The following is a 9,579-nucleotide window of genomic DNA, read 5'->3' on the forward strand; positions in this document are numbered from 1 at the left end:
TGCCGGGAACTCTCAGATGAGTCAGCTGAACTTGTTCATAAAAAGCCAAGCGAGTGCCTCCCTGGAACCCTAAAAAACCAGAAGGAGCGAGAACCCACTCCATCCCTTAGCCAGTGACTCTCAAACTTTAGGATGACTAAAATCACCTGGGAACTTGTTCCAAATGCAGGCTCCTAGCTGGGGTTTTGAAACAAACACCATAGGTGTTGCTAAGTAGTCCTAGAACTTTAAGAAACTCAACTTTCCTCCTTCAGTCCCCAAACTGTATATTTTTAATAAAACAGAAGTGTGTTTATTTTTTAAATGTTCTGTCTCATTGCCGAAACGCACACCTCCCCAACTGATTTTTGGAACTGGATCAATGACCATCTGGACACCAATCAGAGAAGATTCCCCAACTGTTGCACCTGTCCTTTGGGAGCCAACAAGCTGAGACGGCCATGATTAGTGCCTGGCACATAGTAGGGGCCAGTAATTCTTCAGTTAATCAAAGACATGAGCAAATAAGTAACTGCAATACTGATGAAGCATGAAAGCACAGAAGATAAAAACAAAAGGGGATGTCAAGTACAAGTCAGAGCCACATGTCACTAGGTAGGAGGCAAAGGTGAGTAAGTCTCTGTGGAGTGATGGCAAAAGTGGCAGTAATGGAGACATGGAGGTTCCAAATCTAGATGGAGTGGGCTAAGGAGGCCATCTCTGGCAACTGTCTGTCTGTTCAGTTAAGACTATTTTTGTTAGTTCATTTGGCTAACGAGCACTGTCCCACCCTTACTCTCCCTCACACACAGCCATCTGCCTCTTGTCTCACTCAGCCTCCGCCCTCCCGTCCTTCTCCACTCACCCAGCAAGAACCTGGCCCATGGACCAGGCACAGTAAAACATTACTAGGAAATGGCCCTGTCCTCAGAGAACCCACAATCCAGTGATTCTTTTTCTCAGGAATGGCGCCCACCTTTGCTTCCAGCTTAAGGTTGAGAGTCTGGAAGGAAAAAAAGGATGTGGGATGTGAACAGCTGTCTCTTGGATGATGTTGGAGCAGGGTTTGATTTCTGAGCCATAGCTTAAGGCAAGGAAGCCTGGTGAGGGGGAGGGAGATGAGAGGCATTCCAGATGCAGGTCACACATAGGACAGCTGTGGCAGTGAAGGGCTTTTTGTAGCTTTTCAGGTCCCAGGCTTATTCTTTTTTGGAGGCCTCACACCAATTGTACCCAACATCCTAAAATGACCTCATACTAAATTTATTGCTTTAAATAATTTGAAAGGATTTTTAACTTTGCTTTGGAAATTAACTGGCTATGAGTAAGTTTTTTTAATGTGTAGTTTTGGCTGACTTTTCAGCAATTATCATGCATAGAGATGAAATCTAACAAGTTTTGTAAATGTAATGGGAATATTTTGAATATTAAATTTGACAGTGTAATGAAACTGACAACATGTTTTATAAACATGCAATTATATATACATATTTTTTACATTTTTTGTATTTTGACACCAGTAACATTTTTAAATGTTTCATATGTTCTTGGCACTGTGCTTCAGGTATCTGGTGGCTAAACCAGGTGGTGGAGGACTTTGACTTTTTGGATGTCCTCTAGCACGCTCTCTGGCAAGCAAGCACAATATCTGATAGATTCTTCTTCTGCTTTGCCAACCATTTAACTCCTTGAAGGCAAATAGGGCCTGAATGGGCCAAGCTGTAAAGCCTAGAGGGTTGGAAACCAAGGAGATATATAGATATATATGGTGTTTTTCTAGTAATGAGGTTCTTTAATCCTATATACAAGCCTCATTTTATTTTTTTCAGAGCAAAGCTGATGTATTTGGTCAAATAAGATACTGTCTCCACCCTCAAAAAAAAAAAAACTCAGGGAAGCCAAAGCATTGGAAGGAATATTTCTTGATGTGTTCCTTTAAGCCAAATTTGGGGGCTGGCCATAGCTCTCCTTATATGAACCAGGCCTCAGAAGCCTCTAAGATGAGGAACCAACACTAATGTGAAAAGGGACATGAGAGAAGGGTCCATTTTAGCCCCAGCTGTAACCTTCAGGGAGAAACTGGTGAAGTGGAAGAAATAAAAACCTTTTATAAACAGCCCAAAGAGCCAGGGGGAGGAAAGCCATGTGGAATCTGGTGTGTTCCATGTACTGGGGAGGCCATTGAGAGAAAAATCAGGAAAAGGATAAGCATGACTCCATGGATGGAGGAGTCATCTCAAAAAGAGAATATGAGCATGACTAAGATGTAATTATTATTGAAGACTTTGAAATAGCTACATTTAATATGTTAAAGAATCAAGTCTAGTGGAAAAGGTGGACAACGTGTGTGAACTGATGGGGAATTTGAGAGACAGCAGGAAATTGTAAAAAAAAAAAGAAAAAAAGAAATGGAAAAATGGAAACATTAGAAGTGAAAACCTTAATATCAGAGATAAATAATTCCCTCAACAATTTTATCAGCAAACTCGACAAAAGCAGAGGAAAGAAATCCATAAACCTGAAGCTAGGTCAATAGAAATTAATCAAAGTATAACACAAAGAGTAAAAGCAAACAAGTAAACAATCAACCAAACCCCAAACTAAGCAAGATGTCTGGGACAATGACAGATGGTCTAACATATGTATAATTAAAGTCCCAGAAGGAGAAGGGAGACAGATTGGGGCAGAAGAAATATTTAAAGAGATAATCACTGAGAATTTCCCAAATTAATGAAAGACAATAAACTACAGATTCAAGAAGCTCAGAGCATCCCAAACAGGATAAATACAAAGCATATCATAGACCAAATGCTGATATCAAAGATAAGAGAACATCTTGAAAGCAGCAAGAAAGAAAAAAAATTACATAGAAATAAGTAACAAAGCAGTCTTCTCATCTGAACCATTTGTCAGCCAGATGGTTCCTGAGGCCCAGCTGTATCCCTGCCTTATAGGTCCACAAGATAACCCAGCAGCATTCCAGGACATTCCCTTGTTTGGGGCTGATGTTAGCTTAGGTAGGTTTCTGTTACCTGCAAAACCAATAGTTGGCTGGAACTGAGTAGTGTCCTACAGGGCATGGACGCTCCAGTTCTCCACAGTGCCCAGCCTTTCCTGTCCTGTCACACCCAACCTCTCTTCTTAACACATACGAGGCCTCGAGCTGGCTAGTGGCTGCATCACCCCTCGAAGATTATTTATTGGCTGTGAGTTGGGAGGAGACAGAGTCGGTGAAGGCTAGATATACTAGTCAACTGTCCTAAATGCCCCTCAAAGTAGGTCCTGGGGTCTGACTGTTGCCCCAAATTCTTTTCCTAAAGGTGACCAGCCCAGAACCACCAAAGCTCAAGTCCAGCTGGCACACCTGTCAGGGATCTGCTGAGATGGTAATTGCCAATGGTGGCAGTGTCTGTGAAGGGCAGTAGGTGTCCATAATTTAGGGTCACCACAGGGTCAAGAAAATTCAGATTTTTTCTTCCACAGTCCCTATTTTAAGAATCCCTGTGTAGGTCTGTCTCCTTCCTTTCTGGAAGAGTTCCGTTACTGCAGCAGCCACAAGGGGGCAGCAACGTGCTTGTCTGAGGACCTCAGATGGCCTGGGCAGGGAGAGGGACTGAATTAAAAGCATGGAAACTGCTGAAACAGAGACTCAACTGAAGCTGGGTGGGGTTCGTCTGAGAAAGTGCCTAGCTGAGCATGGAGAGCAAGGATGACAAAGGTAGAGGAAAGAGACAAAGGATTCCTGGCCCATTCTTTAGACATCTGGATCCCACAGACAATTCTTGATGGCCAGAGTCTTCTCTCCCTCAGCCTAGGGGCCACTTCCTCCTCACTTGACCACCCACCCCCAGTAGGGTCCTAGGCTCTGTAGGTCAGAGATCTGTTCTTGCAAATGATTTTTCAGGCAACTATTTTTTCAGGAACTCCGCCAGAATGCCCTTCCCGTAGACATTCTAAAACACGTATCATGTCCTCATCCATTCATTTATTCGTTCATCCATTCATTCAACAAATACCAACTGGGTACTGTTACTAGGCACTGTTTTAGGTGTTAGAGATACAGTATTGAAGAAAATAGTTTTTTTTTTTTTTTAATTTTTATAAGTGCTTTCATGGAGCTTACATTCTATTGAGGAATAACAGACAATAAACAAAAAAGATAGCATGGAAAAACATAAATTTCAAAAGAGGGGTAAGGTACCAGAACGTAGGGGTTACAATTAAAATAGGTCATGTCAGGCTTTAGTGAGGTGACATCTGAGTTAAGACTAGAAGAGGTGAGGAAGCAAGCCATGGGGAAACAGCGTGAGGTGAGAGCATGCCTGGCACATTCAAGGAACAGCGTGCTCCAGTGTGGCTGCCGCCAGATGAGTGTGCAGAAGAGAATGATGCTGGAGAAGTGATTGGGGGACAGATTACTTAAGGCATTTACAGGCTACTGTAAAGACTTCCCCAACTCTGAATGATCAGGAGCCATTTTTAATCTAAATGAAATGGGAACCATTGCAGAAATTTTGAAAAAAGAAGTGACATAAGCTGACCTACACTTTAAGAGCACGGCTCTAGTTACAGTGATGAGTAAAGACAGAAGCAAGGGGGAAGCAGGAAAACTAGTTGGAAGCTTTTACAATTCCCATCCCATTCAGGAGAGCTTGGAGAATGAGCTCAAATTCTACTGCCCCGTTACCATGAAGCCTCACCTAATCCTCCCTAAGGCCTCCATTCTCCTGAGCACTCTCTCCATTCTTTGTTTATGCATCTCTTCCAGTGCTGGTCAATCTTGCCTTTGTTCTGGGATTACTGATGGGCCTGTCCTCAGCCCCACCAGACTTCAAACTCTTTAAGAGCAGATGCCCAGTTGTTTTCACAGTTGTAGCTAGCTGCCCCCAGCACAGAGGGCTGTGCACATAGTAGAAACCAAGTCAGACTTTTCTCTAAGGAATAAATAATTCCATCCCTCCTTAGCTGAGCTGCCTTGCTGTTGCTTCCGAGTCTTCTTCCAGGCTGTTTCTGCCTGGAGAGGCATATCTCTTGAATTAAATGCTTACCCACCGTGACAGCCCTAATTCCATCTGTTAGCCACACTTCACAGTCCCTAGGTAGAGCCATGTTTACACAACACAGTTTGTCATTGGCCTGCAAAGGTAGCCTGTCAGAGGTGGTGGGAAGCACATACAAAACACTGTTTGCCAAAGCTACTGGCCTCTCTGGAGGCTCCTGACAGCAAATTAAATGAGTAATTATTTATTGAGTCCTTAAATATTTATTGAGCACCTACTGTGGTGCTATGGTCTGTACTAGGCAGTGAGGGTATAAACGTGAATATGCAAAGCACTGGAGTGGCTACAAAAATAAATAAAACTAGGACTTATCTACCCACCCATCCATCACTCATTTAGCAAGTACTTAGTGCATTGTGTTAAGTACTCGACTGTGTAAAGATGACATTGAGATACAATTCCTTTCACACTCAACTCTTGAGGCAGAGTAATAAATAGTGGGGACTGCATTTACACATTCATGACCTTATCTGTTCACAGACATATCTATTATGTGTAAAACCTTGTTTTGGTTGAAGGTAGGGATGAAGCAGACAGGGAGAAAACAAAGAAAAATAAAACCCAGTTTATGTCCTTAAGGGTATTATAATCAAGTGAGGGGAAGAGTCCACCTGAACTCTACCATACCCTTCCCTTGACTTTCGTCCTATGATACTTGGTTTCCCTCCTATGTTCCCCATGTACTTCTCTGGCTCCTGTTGGAGCTCATCATCTCCTGCCTGTGTACTCCAGGGGTCACTTCATGCTTGAACTCTCTCATCTCCTCATGCCACAGGATATACCCAGATGACTTCATCCTCTCCTACCATTTCGAACATAAGCTATATGATGATGATTCCCAAATGTATCCATTGTTCTAATCTCTCCCGAGTCACAGAATTGTATTTCCAAACACCCAAGTGAACATATCAACTGACTGCCTTCTGGCACCTCCAACTCAGTTCATCCAAATAAAACTCATCATCTTTCCTTTTCGCCCAAACCGACTTCTCTACTTGTGCTCCCTATCTTGATGCATTAACTATCACTCTCCATCTACTGCCAAAGCCAGAAACCAGGGTACAATTAGTGCCTCCTCTCTTGTGCCCTTACCTCTAATCTATCGCCAAGCCCTTTCCAGTTTACATCTTACGTCTTCTCCTTGGTGACTACCCTAATTTAGGCTACCGACTGATCACCCTGTCTCTAGTTTTACTCTTTCAATCTACACTCCATACTAGACCCAAGAGTTCTTTCTAAAATCCAGATCTCACCCTGATTGAAAACTTTAATGGTACTTTATGAGTTTAATCATGGCCTATAAAGATTTTTGTGACAGCTCTTCAGCCTTTCTGTATGATATGCCATTGTATAGAGGAATCATAATTTATTTAACTAGTCTTCTAGTAATAGATGTTTGAGTCATTTGTAAACTTTTGCTCCTATAACAATGCTATAGTTGATAACTTTGTGTATAGTTTATTTTGCATGTGTGCAAATATTGGATCAGAAGTTACATGCATTTGTAATTTTGACAAGTATCGACAATTTACAGTTCTATCAGTAACAGATAAAGAGGGCCTATGTCCCCACAACCACGCCAGGGGTCTATTATCAAACATTAAAATTTTTTTTCCAATGTATAGGTAAAAAATGATATCTAAATATAGTTTCAGTTTTCTTGCGAGGTTGAATATTTTTTCATATATTTAAGAACCATTTATCTTTCCTTTTACATTAACCATCCATTTTCTTATTGGATTTTAGTTTTTTCCTATTGATTTGAAGGGATTTTGTATGTATGAAGCAAATTAATCCCTTTGTCTATGATATGAGTTGCAAATATTTCCCCCAGTTTGCTTTGTCTTTGTTTATAATATTTTTTGCTCTGCAGAAATTATAGATTTTTTATGTTGACAGAATTTTTTTTATGCTTTAGAAAATTTTATGCTATTCTGAAAAACACATTCTGTACTGACATTATAAATTTATGGTTTTACATTTATTTAAACAAAATTGATTCATATGGATTTGTTTTAGTGTAAGGACTAGAGATACCATATAATATTTTTTTAGGTGGCTACACAATTGTCTTGATACCACTTACTGTACAACCCATCTTTTCTCTACTGATAGACAATGCCATCTTTATCAAGAACTAACATTTTAAATCTCTTAGGTCTGTCTGGACTCTGGACCAAACTGCCTATGTATGCACCGTCTCCTGATTTTACTATTTTAATTATTGTAGCTTTTAATGGTTTAATATCTGGTAGAGCTATTCCCTTCATTAACCTTCTTTTTCAGAATGTTCATGGCTACTCCTGATGCAAAAATTCCCATATGAACTTTATATTCAGGTCATGTAGTATTAGTATTAGATAGTGTTAAATTTACGGATTTATAGAGAGCCGACAACATTACGATAGCAAGTCTTTCTACCCCAAATTAGAGTATTCCTTTCCATTTATTCAAACCTCCTTTTGTGTCCTACGATTTAGCATTTTAGTTTTGAGCACCTAGATCTAGTATATTAAGATTACTCTTGGTTAGTTGACTTTGTTGTTGCTATGGTAAATGATATATTTTATTCTCCTATACTTTCTAATTGGCTGCGGTTCATTGGCTTTTTGTATATTAATTTGTGCCCACTTTGCTAAAATGTCTTATTTGTATTTTCAGTTGAATCCTCGGATTTTTGAGATAAGCTATCACATAATAATGATAATTTTACCTCTTCTTTCCTCATTTTTATCTCATTCCTTTCCCTTCTGTATTTAAGTAGGCTAGCACTTCCAAAGCAATGTGAAATCATCATAGGGGCCATCCTAACTTTATGGAATACCTAATTTCAATCGGAATAATTTAGGTGTCCTTATTAAGTGTGATTCTAGCTTTTGGACTGACATGTGCAAATTTTGTTATGTTAAAGGAGTTGCATGTTTCATAAGGTCTGATTCTCTACCCTGGGGATTGGTATTTCAGGTTTCAGTTTGTGTATGAGACTCTTCTTTTCCAGATGTTTTCCTCCCTTAGAGAAAAAAAAGAGTGTACGAATATCAAGTAGAGTTTTTTGTTAACTTAAAATGCATTGTGAATCCAAAGGTAACTTTGTACTGGTCAACAGCTTTATGAAACTTGACTTATAGCTCAGCCAACAGCAAATAGATCCTGTGTCCTATGACTAGATGCCAGAATGTCATAGCCTTACGTGAGAAAGAAACTGGTCCTACTCTAGTGGACAGGAGTGGGGAAGGGCTGTGCTATCAGAGTCCAGGTCCTAGACTACTTGGAAGGAGATGCTGAGACCCAAGCCCTGAGAAGAGTACACAGATACCATTTTTTGAACACCTGCTATATACTACTCAGTTGAGAAAATAATGAGTGATTTACTCCTCAGAACCATTCTATCAAGTAGGTACTATTATTTCCCCACCGATGAAACTGAGGTAACTTGCTCAAGGTACAAGCTGGTAGGTGAGATTGCTGCGGTTTAAAAATCAGGCTGTTTGACTCCAGAGCCTGTCTTCTTAACCACCATGTTCTAATCCCCCAGATGGAGGAGCCTAGGGCCAAGCATATGAGCAAAGGTCATGAAGAAACCGTAAGTGTGCCCTCCATTGTAAGCCAAATCTACCCAAGGCAGAGTGCCAGACTGTGAAAGAGTACTCTGGAGCCAGGATGGTTAACTGGAGACTAGATGATTGGTGCCATTGCTAGGTTTTCTTTTTATCCACTCTTCTTTTTGTTTCTTTGCTAGCTACTCCTCTACCTTATCTTAAATATTAGAGTGCCCCAGGCATTGGTCTTGGAACTTCCTCATTCTCTATCTACACTCTCCCTAGGAACTGGCATTCAGTTCCTCATGATGACTCCCTAATGTGTATCTCCAGTCCAGGCCTCTTGACAGGACTAGTGGTCCATCTTTCTACTTAATACCTCCATCAAGATACCTTACAGGCATCCCAAACTTAATATTGTCTAAACAAAATTCTTTGTTTCTGCCCCCATAAAACCTGCTCTTCCCACAGACTTCTCCTTTTCAACAAATTTGACACGCTCAACAAATGTTTACTAAGCACCTACCATAGCAGCGAACAAAACAGACAAAAATTCTGCCACCATAGAGCTTACATTCTACTGCTGGGGAACAGACAATAAACAGAAAAAATAAATTACACTTTACATTAGAGGATAAGAGCTAAGGAGGAAAACAAAGCAGGGAAGAGGTAGAGTGCAGGGGATGAAGACTAAAATTTTTTAAAGGATGAGAGGAGCAGGAAATGAGGTCAGAGGTAACGGGGCTAGACTGTGAGCTTTTATTCCAAGGAAGATGGAAGATTTTGAACAGAAGCTTGACATGAATGGATTTCCATTTTAATAGGAAAACCCTAACTACTGTGAAGAAACTGGAGGCGTGGCAGTAAAGGTGAGAGCTGGGACACTAGTTAGGAATCTCTTGTAATAGTCCAGGTGAGAGATGATTGATCCAGGGGACTTGGATCAGGAGACAGTGGAGAAGCTGGTGTGATAGGACCAGATTCTGAATATATTCTAAAGG

The sequence above is a fragment of the Pteropus alecto genome, unplaced genomic scaffold (genome assembly GCF_000325575.1).
Source record: "Pteropus alecto unplaced genomic scaffold, ASM32557v1 scaffold196, whole genome shotgun sequence".
In the NCBI taxonomy this organism is placed as follows: domain Eukaryota; kingdom Metazoa; phylum Chordata; class Mammalia; order Chiroptera; family Pteropodidae; genus Pteropus; species Pteropus alecto.